Genomic DNA, 24219 nt, shown 5'->3' on the forward strand with positions numbered 1-24219 from the left:
TGAGTCTCAGTGAACTCCTGGAGTAGGTGATGGACAGGGAGGCCTGGCATGCTGCGGTTCACGGGGTCGCAAAGAGTCAGATATGACTGAGTGACTGATCTGATCTGATGTATTATATAGGAAATTTGTAAGGAGACAAAATTCTAAGAGTTCTCATCACAAGGAATTTTTTCAACTTCTTTAATTTTTTATCTATACGAGATGATGTTTACCAAACTTACTGTTATAAAATTACTTTTTCTGTAAGTCCAATCATTATGCTCTATCACTTATACAGTGCTCCATGTCAATTATATCTCAATAAAACTGGAAGAAAAATTAAAATTAAAAACCAAAATGGGAGAAAAGCAAATTTTGAGGGAATTACTTTGGAGTATTCCCAACATGATAAAAAGTTATGTTTCCATGAACACAGAAAGCTCAGCAAATTGGAGGCAAGAAAGGTGGAATTAAAGCGAGCTAAAACATACAGTCTTCTGAAAACCAAACAGAAACTATTTTCAAATCAGGGAAAATATATATACCTATTATCATCAGAAAGCATTTCAGATGGAAAAAAAATTTTGTTTAGTGTTTCTTGCAATAAACTGGCAATAAACACTTAATTTTTTCCTTCTACACTGGATCCACCAGATTTAGTCCTATCTATTATTCCTTACTTGGATATATTTCTCAGTAAATATAGGCAAGTTCAGACTCTCAAAGATTTCCTTTCATTAACCATTCATCCACCCTTTTTCTATTCCAGATATAGATCCAACTATTCATTTTGTCTAAGTTAATCATTATGTAAAAGCATCAGTCTACCAAGTTGCACTGCTTTAGTGTAGGAGAGTAACTTGTAAGCCTTGCTCCTCTGATTCAGTTCAGTTCAGTCGTTCAGTCGTGTCCGACTCTTTGCGACCCCATGGACTGCAGGACGCCAACTCCCGGAGCTTTCTCAAACTCATGTCCATTAAGTTGGTGATGCAATCCAACCATCTCAGCCTGTGTCATCCCCTTCTCCTCCTGCCTTTTATCTTTCCCAGTATCAAGGTCTTTTCAAATGAGTCAGTTCTTCGCATGAGGTGGCCAAAGTATTGGAGTTTCAGCTTCAACATCAGTCCTTCCAATGAATATTCAGGACTGATTTCCTTTAGGATGGACTGGTTGGATCTCCTTGCAGTCCAAGGGACTCTCAAGAGTCTTCTCCAACACCACAGTTCAAAACAATCAATTCTTCGGTGCTCAGCTTTCTTTATAGTCCAGCTTTCACATCCATACATGACTACTGGAAAAACCATAGTCTTGACTAGATGGAACTGTGTTGGCAAAGTAATGTCTCTGCTTTTTAATATGCTGTCTAGGTTGGTCATAACATTTCTTCCAAGGAGCAAGTGTCTTTTAATTTCATGGCTGCAGTCACCATCTGCAGTGATTTTGGAGCCTGCAAAAATAAAGTCAGCCACTGTTTCCACTGTTTCCCCATCTATTTGCCATAAAGTGATGGGACCGGATGTCATGATGTTAGTTTTCTGAATGCTGAGTTTTAAGCCAACTTTTTCACTCTCCTCTTTCACTTTCATCAAGAGGCTCTTTAGCTCGTCTTCACTTTCTGCCATAAAGGTGGTATCATCTGCATATATGAGGTTATTGATATTTCTCCCAGCAACCTTGATTCCAGCTTGTACTTCATCCAGCCCAGGATTTCTCATAGTGTTCTCTGCATATAAGTTAAATAAGCAGGGCAACAATATACAGCCTTGACGTGCTCCTTTCCTGATTTGGAACCAGTCTATTGTTCTTGAAAAGCTATGGATGAAGGTTCATGACATTGTACAGGAAGCAGTGATCAAGTTCATTCCCAAGAAAAAGAAATGCAAAAAGGCAAAATGGTTGTCTGAGGAGGCCTTACAAATAGCTGAGAAAAGAGGAGAAGCTGAAGGCAAAGGAGAAAAGGAAAGATGTACCCATTTGAATGCAGAGCTCCAAAGAATAGCAAGGAGATATGAAAGGCCTTCTTCAGTGATCAATGCAAAGAAATAGAGGAAAACAATAGAATGGGAAAGACTAGAGATGTCTTCAAGAAAATTAAAGATACCAAGGGAACGTTTCATGCAAAGATGGGCATAATGAAGGACAGAAATGGCATGGACCTCTGATTACTGCTTTCAATATTCACTGTTAAGTCTTGCCTCAGGGTGAACCACAAGAGATTTAAAACAACTCCACTCCTCCTCCCTTCAAAATACAAAGGAAAACTCTGAACTGAAAATAAAAAAAACTCTTCAGCATTAAAAAAGAAATTGGTGAATGGCATTTAATTAGAATAAAAGAGTTCTGTGGTATTGGAGAAAACTCTTGCGAGTCCCTTGGACTGCAAGGAGATCCAACCAGTCCATCCTAAAGGAGATCAGTCCTGAGTGTTCATTGGAAGGACTGATGCTGAAGCTGAAACTCCAACATTTTGGCCGCCTGATGTGAAGAGCAGGCTCATTTGAAAAGACCCTGATGCTGGGAAAGATTGAAGGCTGGAGAACAAGGGGACGGCAGAGGATGAGATGGTTGGATGGCATCACCAACTCAATGGACATGAGTTTGAGTAAACTCTGGGAGTTGGTGATGGACAGGGGGCCTGGCATGCTGCAGTCCATGGGTCGCAAAGAGTCAGATGTGACTGAGTGACTGAACTGAACTGAACTGAAAGACTTCTGCTCTGTTTAAAAAAAAAAAAAAGGCTCTGGTAAGAATATGAAAAGATAAACAACACACGGGCTGGGGAGAAAATCTTTGCATATGTAGGAAAAAAGGAGTTGATTCTAAAAAATAAAGAAAGGACTTTTGCAACACAATAAGAAGGGGGCTCAGTCGGTAAAGAATCTGCCTGCAAAGCAGGAGACACAGGAGATGCAGTTTTGGTCCCTGGGTCTGGAAGACCCCCCGGAGGAGGAACTGGCAACTCACTCCAGTATTCTCGCCTGGAAAATCCCATGGACAAAGGAGCCTGGTGGGCTACGTCCATGGGGGTCGCAAAGAGTCAGACACGACTTAGCGACTAAGCACACACACACAAGGAAAACAAACAAGCCAGTTAAAAAATAGGCAAAAAACTCTGACAGACACCTATTCAAAGAAGATCCACAAATAGCAAAGAAGCATATGAAAAGACGGCCCACATCTATGTGATCAGAGAAATGAACATTAAAACAACAATGAAACATCAGTGTGCACCTAGTAGAATGGCTAAAATCCTGACCATTGACAACACCAAACACTGATTCAGATGTGGATCAACAGAAAGTTGCATATACTGCTGAGGGGAATTTATTTTCATTCATTGCAAAATGGTACAGCCACCTTGAAAAGACGGTTTGAAAACGTCTAAAAAAAAAATAAATACTCTACTATATGAGCTACAAGTGGCCCTACTATTTACCCAAAGGATTTGAAAACTTATGTCCACATAAAAGACATGAACAGTAATATTTAAAGCAGCTTTATTTATGATTGTCTAAACTTAGAAGCAATCCAGATGTCCTTCGGTTGGTAAAGGATAAACGGTGGTGCACGCAGACAAGAAAACAGTATTCGGCACTAAAAAGAAATGAACTAGCATGTAAAAAAAAAAAAAAAAACTTAAATGCACACCACTGAGTGACAGAAGTCAATGTGAAAATACTATATACTATATGATCCCAACATTCTGAAAAGCCAAAACTATGGAGGCAATCAAGATATCAGTGGTTACCAGGGACTAGTAGTGAGAGAGGAAGAGGGGACTCTCAGGACAGTGAAATTACTCATTATGAAAATATAATTGTGGATGCACATAATTATACACTCATCCAGTACACAGAATATACAACAGCACAAATGAATCCTCATGGAAGCTGTGAAAATTGGGTGATGATGTATCAGGACAGCTTTATGAACGATAACGAATGCACCACTCTGTAGGGGGATGTTTATAATGGGGAAGGTTATGTATGTATGGAGACAAGGGGGTTTTGGGGGTATCTCTGTACCTTTCACACTTCCCTTGTGGCTCAGACGGTAAAATGTCTGCCTACAATGTGGGAGACCCGAGTTCAATCCCTGGGTTGGGAAGATCCCCTGGAGAAGGCAATGGCAACCCACTCCAATACTCTTGTCTGGAAAATCACATGGACGGAGGAACCTGGTAGGCTATAGTCCATGGGGTTGCAAAGAGTCAGACATGACTGAGCGACTTCACTTTCACTTTCTGTACCTTTCAATCAATTTTGCTTTGATTCTAAAATTACTTTAAAATAAAGTTTATTACATAAAAATGAGTAAAAGGAGCACCTGAATCTTTCCCATTCTCTGCTGCTTCGTGCTGGTGTGGGGATAGATGGTGCTACAGTATGAGCAGAGGAAATCCAGACAGGCTGTTAGCCATTTGTCTTGGGGCCTGTCTCTACAACTCTGCCACACTTCTCAAACCGGAGGTGTTTTGAGGATTTTTCGAATTGGGTCTTGTAAGAAGGAGAGGAGAGTAGAAAGTTTGTTTTTCTGTGTTTTGCATTTGCTTGATTTTCCTTGTTAATTATATCAACTGAGTTAGCCAGGGGGAGTAAGTGCAAACCCCCTTGTAAAAATAAGGAGCAAGAGAATACTGGTTAGGTGAAGATGTCACACCATGTCCTAAGTGCTCAGCGTTTGTGGTAGGAACTGGTGGCGCCTGAAAGTTTGGGGCAGAGCCTCATACGGACTCTGTTCCCACTTCATAGAGGTGTAGCCCACATCACAGAGTCCTTCAGGTGATGAGAAGGGAGGCCAGTGGGCCAGTTAAGATTTGGCAACCCTGCCCTGCCCCTTAGCTTGTCACTCAGAGCCCAGGAGCGTTATCAGTGGTAGCAGGGTGTTGGCCAGAGGCCACCTTCAGGAATTCCTCGGTTCCTCGCCCCCTCCCTCTTATCACCCTCTTGATGGGCCCCCAGTAGTGTAATGAATGGTAGATAGTCTCTTCCAGCTGCCCAGCACAGGAGTCATGATGGTATTTGCCAGAAGAGAGCAGAAGCACTGTGTCTTGAAGTTTGCTGGGTGTCATTTCCGAGATGAGGATGTCATAGGACTTTCACATGCATCATTGGTCCACCTTGTTGGTAGACAGCTGTTGGGTGGTTACAAGTCTTCACTCCCCAGGCGCCTCTTTAGGAGATTTTCCAGGCTGTGAGCTAATGATCCAACCCCACATAGTCACATTGCTCCCAGTGCTTCTGAGGAGAGAGGCTGGGAAGAGCAAGAAATGAGCTGCTCAGGCGAGGAAAACGCCTTTTTTTTTTTTTTCTTTAAGCAGTATAGCATAGAGATTACAGAGCAGGGCTCGAATCCAGCTCTGTCTCCTGGCTGGTTGTCTTTCTGCTGTGTTTATTCCCATTGAATTGAGGGTGGCACACATTGATTTTACAACTCCTGAAGTTCAGTTCACCAACGTCTTAGGCAGATGAGTTCTACAGATAAATTGCTTGACGCTGCTGTCCAGATCTCTGAGTTCCCAGAGATAGCTATGTCTCTGGGTTTCAGAAAACATCTTTGGGTTCCTGCTTCAGCCATTAGGCATCTCACAGTATTTGGGAATTTCAGTCACTTGGGGATCTAAAAAAGCAAAATGCTTAGGTTCTCCCTTTGGTGACTCAGTTGGTCTGGGGCCCATCATGGGACTGGGCTGAGATGCCCTGACTCGACCTGGCAACTCTCAGAGTGGGGAGCCCAGGTTTTAACACACGGACACTTTTGTCCTAAGTGGCTGGTAAAAAAAAAAAAAAAAAAAAATGAGTAAAAGATGTAAAGAAATACCTCATCAAAAAAGATATGCAGATGGTAAAGAAGAACTTGTAAAGAAACTCAACATCGAATGTCAACAGGAAATTTAATATTAACACAAGAATGAAATACCAGTGCAGATAGGTCAGAACAGTGAAAATTCAAAATATCTCAGTATATCCATAAAAAGCTGGGTGCTTGCTATGTTTCTCGGTGGTCTCAACAAGGAATCCAAACTGCCATTCACATCAGTGCTCTGAGCCAGAGGCAAGATAACTAACAAACCCTCACGCTATTCCCTGAAAAGCTAAAGTGGTCTGCATGGTCCATTCTTCTCTTTCCCTCTTGAGGAAGGGCTGGGAGTGGGAATTTTCTCCTGATCCTGCTACCCTGGGACAGAGAAGAAAAGCAGTTATGGAAGGTCAAATGCATAAGTTTGCCTAAAAGCTTCACTGCATATCTTCTTGACTTTGGAATAGTTTGGGGTGCTGCAAACTCCTGTGTGATGTCTGGTGTTCAATGAAGGCAATTAGATCTTTATTATGTAATCTCCACGGAGGAAGGGAGTTGGGGGTTTCTCTTGTGCCTTCTTGCTGATGTTACTTTGTAGAAGCTTCATCCTTAAGTCATGTATTTTGATGGGAAATTTTCTTGACTATTAGAAAAAAAATTCACTGCACCATAATTCTGACCTGTGTCACACTGATCTATTTTTCTGCAGTACTTTGTGGAAGGCAGCCTTCACTTGAGCATTCCGTACACTGTAGACAAGGGGATTCAGTAATGGGTTGAAGAAGGTGTAAAACAGGAAAAGGATTTTCTTCTGTTCCTCTTGGTGGCTACCGTCAGGGGCCAAGTACACCATCATGGCTATGCTAAAGTAGAACCCAACCACACAGAGGTGGGAGGAGCAGGTGGAGAAGGCTTTCTTGCAGCCCTCCTTTGACTGGTTCTTCAGGATTGCCTAGAGGATACGCACATAGGAGACCAGCATCAGGGAAAGGGGCCCAACTAAAATAAACACACCATCAGCAAAGAGGAACATTTCATTGATCCAGATGTCACCACACGTCACTTTGAGGACAGAGCTAATTTCGCAGAAAAAGTGGTTCACCTTCTGGGGCCCACAGAAGGGCAGCCGTAGAAACAGACTTACTTGGACTATGGCCAGGGAAAATCCACATACCCAGCAAGCGATGGCCAGGGATGTGCACACCCTCCAGTTCATGATGACCGTGTACTGCAGGGGGTGGCAGATCGCCACAAACCTGTCATAGGACATCACCACCAAAGTCAAGCACTCTACAGAAGCAAAGGCCAAATGGGAAACCATCTGCATGGTGCATGAGAAATAGGAGATGGTTTTCTTGTGTTTCACTAAGTTTTCCAACATATTGGGCAAATGGCTGGAAGCATAGGCTACGTCAGTGACGGCCAGATGAGACAGGAAGTAGTACATGGGGGTGTGCAGTCTGGGTTCAAGCGAGATGAGTCCCAAGATCATCCCATTTGCCAGCAGGTTGAAGGTATATAGCAGGATGAAGATAACGAAGAGGAGCAATTCCATGTCTTCACTGAGCTGGAAGCCCAGCAGGATGAATTCTGCGATCCATGATTGGTTGCCTTTCATTCCCAAAGGCCGTCTCTAAGGGACTGAAGTGTGATGGGAAGGTCAGAGCTGGACAGCAAGGAAAATCAGAGTTACTTATGGGAAGTAAATTCAAAAGAAGTTTGTGTGCTTGTCCCTACTTCAGTGAGAGTTCTCTAAAATGTTTCTCAGCATGTTTGTTTTTCTTACTTTATTGTGAAGTTATAAAAATTTAGGATAAGTATCAGAAATATAAACAATATTAATATATACCCTTTACCAATTTTTTCATGTTTGCTTTATCATTTTTCTCTCTTGTTAATATTCTCTGAACCATATAATAATTAAGTGTACCAGAAGGCCAGCTTATCTCCAAACTGTTTGATCTTCTTAAGAGCAAGAATCATGAGATGATAACATGATTCACTATTTTAGGTATAGAATTTCAGCCCCTCTGGTCCACGATTGAAGTCCAATGTCACATATAATATTTTACCACCTCTAATCTGAAAGTTAATCAGTCTTCCCTCCTTGACATTAATATTTTTAAAGAGTATGAGTTCTTATTTTGTATATCATCTTTCACTTGTGGTTTTCCATGGATTTCCCATGTTTTATTTATAAATTTACTTATAAATTTTTGGCAGGAAAAAATGTAACTCGTTAATCTTAAAACTTTTCATGAATATTCAAATAATGTTAAGTAATCCCAATATAGGTGATGCTGCTGTGTATTACTTGGTTAAGGTGGTATCTCCAAGTTCATTCCATTATACTCTTAAAAGATGGGAATACCAGACCACCTGACCTGCCTCCTGAGAAATCTTTATGCAGGTCAGGAAGCAATAGTTAGAACTGGACGTGGAAAAACAGACTGGTTCCAAATAGGAAAAGAAGTACGTCAAGGCTGTATATTATCACCCTGCTTATTTAACTTATATGCTGAGTACTTCATGAGAAATGTTGGGCTGGATGAAGCACAAGCTGGAATCAAGATTGTTGGGAGAAATATCAATAACCTCAAATATGCAGATGATACCACCCTTATGGCAGAAAGCAAAGAACTTAAGAACCTCTTGATGAAAGTGAAAGAGGAGAGTGAAAAAGTTGGCTTAAAACTCAATATTCAGAAAACTAAGATCACGACATCCGGTCCCATCACTTCATGGCAAATAGATGGGGAAACAGTGGAAACAGTGACAGACTTTATTTTGGGGGCTCCAAAATCACTGCAGATGATGACTGCAGCCATGAAATTAAAAGATGCTTGCTCCTTGGAAGAAAAGTTATGACTAACCTAGACAGCATATTAAAAAGCAGAGACATTACTTTGCCAACAAAGGTCTGTCTAGTCAAAGCTATGGTTTTTCCAGTAGTTATGTCTGGATGTGAGAGTTGGACTATAAAAAAAGCTGCGAGCCAAAGAATTGATGCTTTTGAACTGTGGTGTTGGAGAAGACTCTTGAGAGTCCCTTGGACTGCAAGGAGATCCAGCCAGTCTGTCCTAAAGGAAATCAGTCCTGAATGCTGAAGCTGAAACTCTAATACTTTGGCCACCTGATGCAATGAGCTGACTCATTTGAAAAGACCCTGATGCTGGGAAAGATTGAGGGCAGAAGGAGAAGGGGATGACAGAGGATGAGATGGTTGGATGGCATCACCGACTCGATGGACATGGCTTTGGGTGGACTCTGGGAGTTGGTGATGGACAGGGAGGCCTGGAGTGCTGCATGCAGTCCATGGGGTCACAAAGAGTTGGACATGACTGACCGACTGAACTGAACTGAATTCATAATTTTAAGTACTTTGTTCCTTCTGGCTTAAATTATTCTGTACTTATCTTGTAGATTTTTTACTTCAGCTTTGAATCAAGTTATTTCACTAAAAACATTTAATTTCTCCATAACTGAAAAAGACACATGTACCCCAATGTTCCCCACAGCACTATTTACAATAGCTAGGACATGAAAACAACCTAGATGCCCTTTAACAGATGTATGGATAAAGAAGCTGTGGCACATATATATACAATGGAACGCTATCAGTCATAAGAAGGAATTTATTGGAATCAGTTCTAATGAGGTGGATGAACTTAAGAGTCTATTATAGAGAGTGAAGCAATTCAGAAAGAGAAAAACAAATATTGTATATTAATGCATATATGCAGAATCTAGAAAAATGGTACTCATGAAGTTATTTTCAGGACAGCAAAAGAGATACAGACATAAAGAACAGATTTGTGGACATAGTAGGGGGAAGGAGAGGGCAGGACAGTTTGAGAGAGTAGCATTGAGACATATACATTACCGTATATAAAATTTGCTGTATGATGCAGGGAGCACAAATCCGGTTCTCTGTGACAACTTAGATGGGTGAGATGAAAGTTCAAGAGGGAAGGGACATATGTATACCTATGGCTGATTCATGTTGATATATGGCAGAAACCAAGACAATATTGTAAGCTAATTATCCTCTGACTAAAACTTTTAAAAAAGGGGAAAAAAATAAAGTACATCTATATGAGTAAAAACGAAATTTGGTTTCTTATTGAAGAATCATGTTTTTAAATCAGTATCTGGATTTATTGGATATTGTTATTAATATTTTTATCAGGATTGTTGCCAAATTTCTAATATTTTCATTCAACAGAAACCATATACAATTTGGGAGAGTACCTAAGTTGTTAACTGAATAATGAATTCTCAGCTTCACTTGTCTAATCCTAACACATGTTTACTGACTTCTTTTCGAGAACATCACTAATTTAACACTACTGTTGAAGAAAATGATATAAATATTATATGAAAGTTTACTTTTTAGGCAAAAGTATATTTAGAATTAAAATTATTTACACTTTTTGGTTTTCTTTGTATTTAGATAATGATAGGCTCTTAGAAATTTTAGAATTACAAATTAAAATTTCAATGGTCTGATTCATTCTGTGAACAAATTAGCGTTTATCTCATAGGAAATTTTGACATCAAGTTTTCCTAAGTCTTAGTAAAACATGACATTCCATAAAATAATACATGTATGAAACCTATGGCCAAAAGTGATCATTGCTAATAACTTGTACATATAGTTTTCCATTATTCACTGTATCTATGTTTTAAAAAATATAATTAAATTATATAAACAGTTTTATTTCTCTCATTTAAATCATGCCAGGTATGTTTTCCATATCAAAATGTTTCAACACAATATACTTTAAACATTTGCATACTACTTTATTGCACATAAATATTTTACTTGATTTAACACATTACCTTCTAACCAGGTTATATGTAATGTAATGCCATAGATTCAATTTTATACATATTTTTTTGCATATATATTTTATTATTTTCTTATTGCATATTCCTAGACATGGGAGTTCTCAGATTTCTATCATCTTTCTACCTATATCCATCACCATGATCATCATTTATAAAAAGCAAACAAGTCAAAAAAATCAAAATATATCAGCCCTAGAAGAAACCATTCAGTGGGAAAAGATCCTAATTTAACAATTAGAACTGTAAGCTCCAGTTCACCTTTCCTGTCAAGTTGTTCCGCTTCAACTTTTCTACTTTTATCATGTTGATTCTCACATTTTAACACAATTTAGCCAAACCTGATATAAAACACATTTCCTGAGGTTCATTCTACAGGCATTTTCTCCTTAAGACATCTTTTTCCATATATGGTTTTAATTAATGCTAAGATATGAATTTCTCACTTTGCTTCTAATCTATAGTTTCTTCTTAATTTCATTTTGGGGCTCAAAGAGGTACTCCTGTTTCCTAGATGAATGACAAGAAGGAATGACTTGTTATTTAAAGACCTACACCATCCATTATACAGAGATGTCTTTACCAACATAGTTATTACAGGTTAAACAATATTATGATTTAATTAACATCATAATTTTCAATTACAAAATGTTGCAAACTATGATGTGACTTTTATCACTCATGGCCAAAGCCTGGTTTCTAAAAAAACTAACAAATTCCTCGATAATATGAGAAAAATATCTAAAGATAGATGATATACATAGTTTTAATTCCTATGCTTGGACTTTATATCATGGAAGGAATTAGTAATTAAGATATTCTGGAAATTATTATATATCCTTGTGAAGAATATCAGGTTTAGTTATCCTCAGATGAGGACAACCATCCCTGAAGAGAAATTCTGGAAGCAAATCATGGTAAGCTAAATTGGTACAGGTACCAGCTTCCTTGCTACAAAAGGAAAAATAACAGGATCTTTATCAAATGGCTAGAGGGCTTCTCCCAGCCACTTACTAACACCTCCCTACTGAGCAGAAAGGAAAGGAGCTCCAGTGTTCTCACTTCCCCAGCAGGAGGACATATCTAGGATATAGAAGTAACAGATGGTTCTCAGCCAAGGAAGAAATGAAAGACAAGTGAAGGACAAGTCACATAACACCTCTGGCTTCGTCACATGTAAGGGAGGCAAACGCTCTAGATGACCTTATGCCCCTTTTAGTTTGATGCTATGATTCATGGACACTGAGTTTCACCAGCTTCTGCCCACACGTGGGACACCAGGGAGGGGCTCTGACTGGGAGTAAGAAACCTATGTTTAGACAGCGTGGGTATCAGATGTGACTCTGAGACTCCAGCACAGAGCAAGAAAGGGGTCTTCAAGAGGGTGTTTTTTTCTTTTTCCTAACCCTGATGATTCTGCCAGCCTTCTCTCCTGCTCTTCTTAAACCATTAATCAATGTGTAAGTAAGGATTTATATAACTGGGAGCTGCTACTATTTCTGGTATTTTTCTCAATTTGGGCTGGAATGTAGAGGAAAACTCACAGAGATGGGGAATGGCTGGAGCTGAGTCACCTGCTCCCTGGAGCGAGTGCAGGGGATGGTTGAGTACCAGAAACCTTTTCTGTCCGAACGGAGAAGAACTCAGGGTGCTCAGGAGCCTCTAGAAGTGAGGGTTTTAGAGTCTGATCACTTAAAACCAGCCCATTCCCCAGAGGCATTCCTGACGAGTCCAGGGAACAAATTACTAAGCGTCTTCTGACCATTCTTTCTTCCCTACAGACTAAAGCAAAACCTACCCCTCTCCTCTTGGCTCTTCAGCTTGCTGTCAGTGTGCATGTGTGTATGTATGAGTGATGAGTGTATGAGTGTGTGTGTGTGTGTGTGTGCACACATGCCTGCTTATGCTGAGAAGTAAGAACTATGTTAGAATTGCAGGTTGTCCTTCATCAAGAGGATGTTGATACAGGAATTTAATGGATCTCAGCCATACATTATGAACCATGTCCCACAGTACAATCCCCAAGGGTATGCATGTATTGTGTACTTTTTCTTGAAATTGCTCCTCTCCATATCCCACTTATGGAAAGTTTCATGATGTAATAAATGTTACCCCCATGGAGCTTGTTGCCAACCCCTCCAAGGACTGTATTTTCCTTCGGGAGTGCAGTTTTGCTGAAAAGTGTTAATATGAAAGTTTCTATTAATTCCCATTGCAAATACTACTTTTTAGCTGGAAAAAATGGAGATTGAATCCACTCCCTCAGTGCTTTCCTGACTTCTTTTGGTTTCAAGCTACTCCCCAAGTATTTGTCCACTTTCTAAAACATTTCCCCTAAATACATATCCTATATTTAGAGAATCCATTGTAATCTCTCTGCTTTAAACATTTAGATGTTAAACTTGGATGATGGACGGCTTTGTCAGATCTAGAGAAAGCATGCAATCATAATACCTGCTGCTGCTGCTAAGTCATTTCAGTCGTGTCTGACTCTGGACCCCATAGACAGCAGCCCACCAGGCTTTCCTGTCCCTGGGATTCTCCAGGCAAGAATACTGGAGTGGGTTGCCGTTTCCTTCTCCAATGCATGAAAGTGAAAAGTGAAAGTAAAGTCGTTCAGTCGTGTCCAACTCCGTGTGACCCCATGGACTGCAGCCTACCAGGCTCCTCCATCCATGGGATTTTCCAGGCAAGAGTACTGGAGTGGAGTCCCTTCAAATTCATGAGTATTCATATTAATTTGGCTCTTACTGCTATAAATCATACTAAATTTCCCTAGTCTTCTCTCCCAGATGAAAATGCCCTATTTTCTCACTCTTTAAATCTCCCACCTATTCTCTCACTCACAGTTTCAGCAGCTGAATGAGAGTAGCTGAGAACATAAAAGAAACCGCATGACAATGTTCACAATCTCAACCATCACATTCACACGTGGTTGCTGTTCAGTCGCTAAGTCATGTCCAACTCTCTGTGACACCATGGACTGAAGCGCCGACTTCCCTGTCCTTCACTATTTCTCAGTTTGTTCAAACTCATGTGCTTTGAGTCAGTGATACCATTCAATCATCTCGTCCGCTGCCACCCACTTCTCCTTTTGCCTTCAAATTTTCCCAGCATCAGGGTCTTATCCAATTAGCTGACTCTTCGCATCAGGTGGCCAAAGCACTGGAGCTTTCACAGTTACTAAATCTATGCATTTATCCCAACTTCTCTGCTATTATTATTGAGTCACTAGTTTGTGCTTAACAAAGGCCAGCCTTTCACTTATGTGAGGAATCCCATGCAATTGGTTATCATCAAGAAGATAAGAGATAACAATCGCTAGAGAGGATGTGGGGGGCGGGGAGGAAACTTTGTATGCTCTTGATGGGAATGAAATTTGGTTCAACCATTATGAAAAACCATATGGAGTTTCCTTAAGGAATTAAAAATAGAACTATGATATGATCCAGCAATTCCTTTTCCGGTTATAATCCCAAAGGAGATGAAAACAGGATTTCAAAAAGACACATGCACCCCCATGTTTACTGCAGCATTATTCTCCATAGCCAAGACAGTGAGACAACATAAGTGCTCATCAGTGGATATATGGATAAAGAAGATGTCATTTATATATATATATATCAGATCAGATCAGATCAGATCAGTCACTCAGTCGTGTCCGACTTTTTGCGACCCCATGAATCGCAGCACTCCAGGCCTCCCTGTCCATCACCAACTCCCGGAGTTCACTCAGACTCACATCCATCGAGTCAAGTGATGCCATCCAGCCATCTCATCCTCTGTCGTCCCCTTCTCCTCCTGCCCCCAATCCCTCCCAGCATTAGAGTCTTTTCCAATGAGTCAACTCTTCGCATGAGGTGGCCAAAGTACTGGAGTTTCAGCTTTAGTATCATCCCTTCCAAAGAAATCCCAGGGCTGATCTCTTTGTAGTCCAAGGGACTCTCAAGAGTCTTCTCCAACACCACAGTTCAAAAGCATCAATTCTTCAGCACTCAGCCTTCTTCACACTCCAACTCTCACATCCATACATGACCACTGGAAAAACCATAGCCTTGACTAGACGAACCTTTGTTGGCAAAGTAATGTCTCTGCTTTTGAATATGCTATCTAGGTTGGTCATAACTTTCCTTCCAAGGAGTAAGTGTCTTTTAATTTCATGGCTGCAATCACCATCTGCAGTGATTTTGGAGCCCAGAAAAATAAAGTCTGACACTGTTTCCACTGTTTCCCCATCTATTTCCCATGAAGTGGTGGGACCAGATGCCATGACCTTCATTTTCTGAATGTTGAGCTTTAAGCCAACTTTTTCACTCTCCACTTTCATTTTCGTCAAGAGGCTTTTGAGTTCCTCTTCACTTTCTGCCATAAGGGTGGTGTCATCTGCATATCTGAGGTTATTGGTATTTCTCCCGGCAATCTTGATTCCAGCTTGTGCTTCTTCTAGCCCAGCGTTTCTCATGATGCACTCTGCATAGAAGTATTATTTAGCCACGAGAAAGGAGGACATTCTGCCACTTGCAACAGCATGGGTGGACCGCGAGCACGCTACGCTAAGATAAACCAGACCAAGAAAGACAAGGATGGTATCACTGATATGAGGAATCTCGGCAAGACAGACTTCATAAAAAGAGAGTAAAACGGGGGTTACCGGGGGATTTGGGCAAGAGGATAGGATCAATGTTGCTTAGGGTACAAATTTAACAGTGAGGAGTAAATCAGCCCTAGAGACCTAATGGACAGTATAGTTAATACAGACAACAACAATGTATTATAATCAAACTTGGTAAGCTACTAGAATTTAAGTACTCCAACCACTATAAAAAAAGGATAATTATGTATTGTGAAAGAGGTGCTAATTATTGTTACAATGACAATCACATTACAACATATAAATGTAACAAATGAACAGTGTACACCTTAAATTTACAAAATGTTCTATGTCAAGTGCATTTCAATTTAAAATATAATGATTATTGTTCGGCAGAAACCAGCACACTGTAAAGCAATTATCCTCCAATTAAACAAATAAATACAATAAAAGGCAAATTATTTTAGAAAAGTATAGTAAGTAATACAACCTCAAACAAAGAAGCTTATGAAAATAAATCACTAATCAGAGTTGGGAGAGCTTTTAATCTCATTTACTCCACCCTTTATTTAAAAAGCTTCTGTTTCAGTCCCTACTGCATGTATAATATTATGCAAAGTAATATCATGGGTGATAAACCTTTAGAAACAGTGTTTCTATTTTTGAAATTAATAATCCAGCTAGGGAATATTTTCTAGATATTATTATAATAACATTTTACACTAAAAATAAATTCTTGATATTTGCATTTTCTCTCCTCAGGATGCTTAGTAATTTCTTTTTTTTTTTTTTTTTGACTTACAAATCAAATTTTCCAAATCAATTTATTAATTATTATCCTGACAGCTGACATCATTAATACTTTAACAGAAACCACTTAAAATTAGCTAAATATCTAAGATAGTTACATTTACAAAAGATATACAAATTAAAACCATTTAAAAAGTAATAGATACCATAATTTGTACTGGACCATAAGCTTCTGTATTCAGAAATGATTGTAAAATTAAAACCTAAGATAAAATCTGTACACCATATACTTTGAGTGACTTACATCTTAGAAAACAAAGGCAGTCTTTTCACTGTTACACATTTAGTGTCTCTGGAGGGTTGAGGAGAGAAACACCATGATACTTTGAATTTTTGTACTTCTCTCTTATTTACTGTTGTGTGTGCTGTGGTGCTCTGAGGTAGGTCTGGTGAAGGTCCAGGAGACAAGGCTTTAGAGTTTTCAGAGTATATCCAGTCTTCTGTACTAATGATTCAGGCCAGCTTTGTCCTGTGACTGTGTAGAGTGCTAAATGAAAGGCCACTGCAGCGATAACTGACGGCAAATACTTTAGATATGGGTCAGCATCTATCAAACTTAACTCTCCCCAAAACATTGCTAAACTTTCAACTTTGCAGTTTGCCGGCTACTGATGCAGAAAGTACTGGGTAAGAAACTGATTTATTGTTGGTGCAGCTAAGTCAAAAGCCAGGACTTTCAAGACTAGGTGCTCCATCCTTAGAACTTGTTTCTTGGTATAAGTGTCATCTATAATGTATACAAACTCTGCTACTTCTGGCGGGTATATTTCTTCAAACTTTGAGGCTAAAAGCATAGCAGCAGTGCCCACAGGTTGAAGTTTTCCTCTCAACACAGACATGCATGAAAGAAACCTATCAATGTAGTTCACAGCCAAATGCAGGGTCTCGTTCTGCAGTTTATATTCTTCTCCTACTTCAACTAACCAGTCCACGAGGATAGCCCTCATACTGTTAGTAATGTCTGGCTGTTTCTTCATGTAACCCACTTTAGGCTTACATTTAACCTCCATTTCCCTAAGGTACGTGTGAATGTCCTCATGGTAGTCTGGTACTTCATTAAGACTCACTGGCTTTTCATCTTCCAATACAACTGACATTTCCATAGTATGTGGAGACTCAAAACTACCATCCATTGGGTAATCAAGAGGTGCCAGTGGCTTTCTTGGTCCTGGTAAAGTAACAGCTGAATTAAAGGCCAAGACATCTTCATTTTCTGATTTTTTAGAATCAGTTGGCCTCTTTTGAACCTCTTCTTCTGCTTCATCCACATGCATGGTAAATGCAGGCTGTTTATTGTTTGCTTTCCAGGGAGGAACAGGGACATACTCACCATTTATAGGAAGATCCTTAAGAGGTGCAACCCGTCACGTCTTAGGCCTCTGGGGAGCTGGACCCCGCAAGTTCCCGGCCCTCAGTACTGCCAGCCCAGCCCGGGTCCGGAGCTGCTGGGTGGGCGCCTACTTCTCGGGGTTGACGTTCTCCTGTCCTCCTGGAACGCCGTCTGCTGCAAACCGCCGAACCCGCTTCGCGGGCCGCAGGCCCGTGCGCGGAGCTGCCCAACATCACTGCTCCCGGGGACGCGGCGCGATCAGCCTGGCGCCAAGCAGCGTGCACTGCGTCCCGCAGACCAGCCGAGGAACACTCCAGCCGTACCCGCCCGCCGCAGCCAGAGCCAGCCTGCCCGTCCGCTCGGGACCGTGTAGGACCGAGAAGACTGAGAAAGGCGGAGGCAGGAACTGCCGGGCCTGGAGGGACAAGGACGCCCCCGAAATGAAGCGAGCAGCCCGCCCGATGCTTAGTAATTTCAATGAAAAAAGTTGCTTTCTATAGGACAGCAGATATGTTTTATTGTTTGAAGGACTATTGATAAGTAATATACATCAAGCTGCCTCCTTCACAACAGATAAGAATTAACTATAATGTCCATCAAAACAGTGACTTAGAATTGTTACTTAGAATTGTTAGATATACAGCACCATATTGGCCTTGACAGCTGTTCAAATTCCATTTTTATTCCTCCTCCCAAACTCCTAACACTTTCCTATCGGTAAGTCCTTTTCCTCATTTATAAATATGTTATAATTACTTCTTCATTCATTTAGCCATTTTTTCATACCTGTGTTCATTCAAAAATATTTAGTAAGACTTCACTATAGGTCAAGCACTTGTGATTACTATTCAAGCACTAAAGATATAGATCAACTGATAAGGATAACAGACAGAAATATTGTTTTTAAGAATATTTACAAATTTTTTAAGTTTAAAAAAAATGTAATATTATTTACATGAATATTTGAACTATTGAAGTTGCTCCTAATAATGCATAAGGGATATTAAACATTCTATATCATGACTAAATATTGCATATGCAAAACAACATGGTAATGTGGCCAGCTTTGTTCTCACTGCCCTTGAAGATGAGTACGATCATACTCAAACACATTTATTGGCAGGACATTGTGGGTTTATGTTTAGGTTCAGTTTATGGATATTTTAAAAGAAAAAGGAAATGGAGAGAAAATGAGGGAGGGAGAAAGAGATGGTAGAGAGGAAACACAGGGAGAAAAAAAGAGAAGATACAGCACCCCTCCCTTCAGTTCCTCACTGTGACTTCACAGTTTCTGCAGAGGGAGTAGGGGTGTGTAGGGATGAGTCTGGGGGTGGGGTGGGGTGACGTATGTAACACAGGAAAAGGGAAGCTGAGTGCTGGATAGCTATAGAGAGGTTGGAACCAAAAGGACTTCTGAAAAGTTGATAGAATTTAAGTGATTGCTGTCAAAGACAAAACTAAGTCTGGGACACAATTTTTGAAAGTGTGAGCTTCCCTGGTGGCTCAGACAGTAAAGAATCTCCCTGCAGTGCAAGAGACCTGGGGTTTTAATCATAGGCTTTTGGCTCAAATCCATCTGCTATTACCTTTATGTCAGTAGAGGTTCAGTAGCAAGGAGAATACGTTTCTACAATAAAAAGAGGAAACACTGAGACAAGTCTCTGAGTGGCAAACATTCTACCATGGCAGGAATTTTTTTTTTTTTTGAAGTGGAGAAGTCTTTCTAATTGGACTTTAAGGACATTTGGCAGTCCTTGGTTGGGCATTTTAAACACACTCAAAGGCAGAAGGTTGCCAGTTTTACAGTGAAGTATTCTTCTGTGTTCCATTTCTTCAAACAAGTGGGTGGTTTAGGTGGTTTGGGTGGGGGGAGCATTTACACTCACACAATGGTCCTCATGGGGCTGGTGGCAGCTATGGCAGGCAGCTGTCATTAGGAAAGATGTGGCAGCCACCTGGCATGGAAAGCAACAGAAATGAGGAGATAATAAACAAGGAGTCTTGCTGTTTAAACACTGAGGACGCCACCCAAGTGAAAAAGATCATGAGAAATGAAACTTGTGCCACCAGAAGATGAAACGAGAATGCCTATAATTAGAATTTAGATTTGATGGACCAGAACTTTGGCTATCATTTATAGGGGTTTGAAAAGAAATGTGGATTAAAAAAAAAAAAAAATTAAAAGATGGTTATATGAGAGACTTATTAATAGAGACCAGCTGGCTTACAAATGAGTCACTACTAAGCATAGAGATGTTACTTTGAAAATAATTCTGATCTTTTTCACTATATTGATTCTTCCAATCCATGAACATGGTATATTTCTCCATCTATTAGTGTCCTCTTTGATTTTTTTTACCAGTGTTTTATAGTTTTCTATATATAGGTCTTTAGTTTCTCTAGGTAGATATATTCCTAAGTATTTTATTCTTTCCATTGCAATGGTGAATGGAATTGTTTCCTTAATTTCTCTTTCTGTTTTCTCATTATTAGTGTATAGGAATGCAAGGGATTTCTGTGTGTTGATTTTATATCCTGCAACTTTACTATAATCATTGATTAGTTCTAGTAATTTTCTGGTGGAGTCTTTAGGGTTTTCTATGTAGAGGATCATGTCATCTGCAAATAGTGAGAGTTTTACTTCTTCTTTTCCAATTTGGATTCCTTTTATTTCTTTTTCTGCTCTGATTGCTGTGGCCATAACTTCCAAAACTATGTTGAATAGTAATGGTGTAAGTGGGCACCCTTGTCTTGTTCCTGACTTTAGAGGGAATGCTTTCAATTTTTCACCATTGAGGATAATGTTTGCTGTGGGTTTGTCATATATAGCTTTTATTATGTTGAGGTATGTTCGTTCTATTCCTGCTTTCTGGAGAGCTTTTATCATAAATGGATGTTGAATTTTGTCAAAGGCTTTCTCTGCATCTACTGAGATAATCATATGGTTTTTATTTTTCAATTTGTTAATGTGGTGTATTACATTGATTGATTTGCGGATATTGAAGAATCCTTGCATCCCTGGGATAAAGCCCACTTGGTCATGGTGTATGATCTTTTTAATGTGTTGTTGGATTCTGATTGCTAGAATTTTGTTAAGGATTTTTGCATCTATGTTCATCAGTGATATTCGCCTGTAGTTTTCTTTTTTTGTGGGATCTTTGTCAGGTTTTGGTATTAGGGTGATGGTGGCCTCATAGAATGAGTTTGGAAGTTTACCTTCCTCTGCAATTTTCTGGAAGAGTTTGAGTAGGATAGGTGTTACTACCCAAAGCAATTTATAGATTCAATGCAATCCCTATCAAGCTACCAACAGTATTCTTCACAGAGCTAGAACAAATAATTTCACAATTTGTATGGAAAAACAAAAAACCTCAAATAGCCAAAGCGATCTTGAGAAAGAAGAATGGAACTGGAGGAATCAACCTACCTGACTTCAGGCTCTACTACAAAGCCACAGTTATCAAGACAGTATGGTACTGGCACAAAGACAGAAATATAGATCAATGGAACAAAATAGAAAGCCCAGAGATAAATCCACGCACATATGGACACCTTATCTTTGACAAAGGAGGCAAGAATATACAATGGATTAAAGACAATCTCTTTAACAAGTGGTGCTGGGAAATCTGGTCAACCACTTGTAAAAGAATGAAACTAGAACACTTTCTAACACCATACACAAAAATAAACTCAAAATGGATTAAAGATCTAAATGTAAGACCAGAAACTATAAAACTCCTAGAGGAGAACATAGGCAAAACACTCTCTGACATACATCATAGCAGGATCCTCTATGACCCACCTCCCAGAATATTGGAAATAAAAGCAAAAATAAACAAATGGGACCTAATTAACCTTCAAAGCTTCTGCACATCAAAGGAAACTATTAGCAAGGTGAAAAGGCAGCCTTCAGAATGGGAGAAAATAATAGCAAATGAAGCAACTGACAAACAACTAATCTCAAAAATATACAAGCAACTCCTACAGCTCAACTCCAGAAAAATAAATGACCCAATCAAAAAACGGGCCAAAGAACTAAGTAGACATTTCTCCAAAGAAGACATACAGATGGCTAACAAACATATGAAAAGATGCTCAACATCACTCATTATCAGAGAAATGCAAATCAAAACCACTATGAGGTACCATTTCACACCAGTCAGAATGGCTACAATCCAAAAGTCTACAAGCAATAAATGCTGGAGAGGGTGTGGAGAAAAGGGAACTCTCTTACACTGTTGGTGGGAATGCAAACTAGTACAGCCACTATGGAGAAGAGTGTGGAGATTCCTTTAAAAACTGGAAATAGAACTACCTTATGATCTAGCAATCCCACTGCTGGGCATACACACTGAGGAAACCAGAAGGGAAAGAGACACGTGTACCCCAATGTTCATCGCAGCACTGTAAATAATAGCCAGGACATGGAAGCAACCTAGATGTCCATCAGCAGATGAATGGATAAGAAAGCAGTGGTACATATACACAATGGAGTATTACTCAGCCATTAAAAAGAATACATTTGAATCGGTTCTAATGAGGTGGATGAAACTGTAGCCTATTATACAGAGTGAAGTAAGCCAGAAAGAAAAACACCAATACAGTATACTAATGCATATATATGGAATTTAGAAAGATGCTAACAATAACCCTGTATACGAGACAGCAAAAGAGACACTGATGTATAGAACAGTCTTATGGACTCTGTTGCAGAGGGAGAGGGTGGGAAGATTTGGGAGAATGGCATTGAAACATGTATAATATCATGTATGAAACGAGTTGCCAGTCCAGGTTCGATGCACAATACTGGATGCTTGGGGCTAGTGCACTGGGACGACCCAGAGGGATGGTATGGGGAGGGAGGAGGGAGGAGGGTTCAGGATAGGGAACACATGTATACCTGTGGCGGATTCATTTTGATATTTGGCAAAACTAACACAATTTGTAAAATTTAAAAATAAAATAAAATTAAAAAAAATAATTCTGATCTTGAGAATCCACATGTTCTTTGTGAAAGTCACTCAGCTGTGTCTGACTCTGTGACCCCATGGACTATACAGTCCATGGAATTCTCCAGGCCAGAATACTGGAGTGGGTAGCATTTCCCTTCTCCAGGGGATCTTCCCAACCCAGGGAAGAACCCAGGTCTCCCACACTGTAATGGGTTGTTTACCAGCTGAGCCACAAAGGAAGCCCAAGAATACCGAAGTGGGTAGCCAATCCCTTTTCCAGCGGATCTTCCTAACCCAGGAATCGAACTGGGGTCTCCTGCATTGCAGGCAGATTCTTTACCAACTGAACTATCAGGGAATCCCACATGTTCTTTATAGGAAGGGGGAGAAAAAAACTTCCAAGCATTTAAGCCTTTGAGGAAAACACACATGTATACACACACACACACACACAATTTCTGAATACCAGATATGGAGGGAAAATTCTGCCATCATAATTAGTGGAAAACACAAAGCTATCTCCAGGGATGAAGAGTTTGTACAGATTAAGAAAAATACTTAAGCATTACATGTTATCCATAGAAGCTCGTTTTTCAAGACATTTTATCCAGATTCTTTGAGTCAACTAGTCAAAAACAGCTACACAAGAGAAAAGCATTAGAAAAGAAATAGCTTCTTCTACAGTTAAGGATGTGGAGTTCATTTACAATGTGAATCAGTGAAATTTATTTCTTTAAATTCTTGAATAAGCAGAGACTTTAACCAAATATTTCAGATTTATGTTCTATTCACCAGGTAAGAGACATGAGTTACAAAGTTATTATCAATGCATCCCATTTCCCTCCAAGACAAATTCAAACCACAACTCTTAGCAAAGCTTAAACAAACAAACAAACACCTTATGTCACATGGAATAACCACTGTTCCCTTTTTCGGGCATCCTCCAAGCGCTGATGCCTTTAAGCACCCCGAGAGCGGTCTGCCAGTTATAAAGAAGCCATAATTAGGGTAGCCCTTTGAATAACGGAAAACTAGGCCTTTAAGTAAAGAAAGAATGGAGGTAAAAGTTTCAGGCCCTTATCTTCAGTCTCTCCCTCACTCACTGCAGCTTCAGAGCTGGAACGGAAACTCGGTGGACTTGGGAAAACTGAAATTTTCTTTGTTGTGTTTCTCAAAGACCACAGTTGATTAAAGACTCTGGTGACTTTCAGCAGCAAATTTTAGTACAATTCTGGATGTTTCTGCCAAAGTTCCTTGGTCAGTAATGGTGGCTCCTTTTCAGAAGCACTCTCCCACTTACCGTCTTATTTCTTTTTCCCTAAGCTCAGCACCTCCTGCAGCTTTTCCTCCGCCTAAACGGGGCCGGGCCGGTGGTTACAGCGTTTCTTCCCTACCCGGATTAAAGGCTTCAGAGAGCAGTGACTAGCTACTGGGTTTTGGAGAGGGGCGGATTGTTGTTTGTTTGTTTGGTTTGGACCCTTAAAGGGCACATCAAAATCACCTGGGAACTTTTAACAATTCAGATGCCAGACTACAGCGTCCTCATTCTGAAGACGAGGGTCTGGGGTAGAGTCCTGGCCGGCTAGTTTGTCACGCTCCCTGTGTGATGCGGTGACAACGGTCACGCTGGGAACACTGGTTAAAATACCTCCAAAGATGTTAATAGATGTTGGGGGTGCGGGCGGGGAGCGATGTTTTTGTAAAATAATCCAAATTTTATTCTGTTCCCCAAATAACCTTTAAATAGGAGAACATTAGGGAGGATCGTTTTGATTAAGAGAACCTGGCCTTTCTTAGATCTATCCCACCTGCAGGAAATTAGAAGGCAGAGAAGGAATCCACATTACAATCAAGTTGCATTCGTTTTCCCCACTCCTTTGTCCTATCGAACAAGGCCTTTGGGGCTGGTG

General features: G+C 40.1%; 1 protein-coding gene, 1 non-coding gene and 2 pseudogenes across 3 annotated transcripts in view; 1 reads left to right on the forward strand and 3 right to left on the reverse strand.

Annotated features, from left to right (window-relative positions):
- The window catches only part of LOC147373552 (olfactory receptor 2A2-like), a 44438-nt gene extending 20702 nt beyond the window's left edge, over positions 1 to 23736 (reverse strand). Inside the window, exon 1 of the mRNA XM_086398277.1 lies at positions 23610 to 23736. The gene's annotated coding sequence lies outside the window, so the exon portion shown is untranslated. The remainder of the gene's footprint in view (positions 1 to 23609) is intronic.
- LOC147373553 (small nucleolar RNA SNORA55) lies at positions 4302 to 4436 on the forward strand. Its single transcript, XR_015163322.1, has one exon. It is a non-coding gene; the product is annotated as a small nucleolar RNA SNORA55 (small nucleolar RNA).
- LOC147373554 (olfactory receptor 2A12-like) lies at positions 5825 to 23749 on the reverse strand (annotated as a pseudogene). Its single transcript, XR_015163102.1, has 2 exons — positions 23610 to 23749; positions 5825 to 7444 (listed from the first exon to the last, which is right to left on the reverse strand). The product of XR_015163102.1 is annotated as an olfactory receptor 2A12-like (transcript).
- On the reverse strand, positions 16028 to 17813 carry LOC147373555 (cyclin-A2-like; annotated as a pseudogene).
- Positions 23750 to 24219: the final 470 nt, after the last annotated feature.

This window comes from Bos grunniens, chromosome 4 (assembly GCF_055505025.1).
Source record: "Bos grunniens cultivar Pamir isolate PY7600 chromosome 4, Bosgru_T2T1.0, whole genome shotgun sequence".
Classification (NCBI taxonomy): domain Eukaryota; kingdom Metazoa; phylum Chordata; class Mammalia; order Artiodactyla; family Bovidae; genus Bos; species Bos grunniens.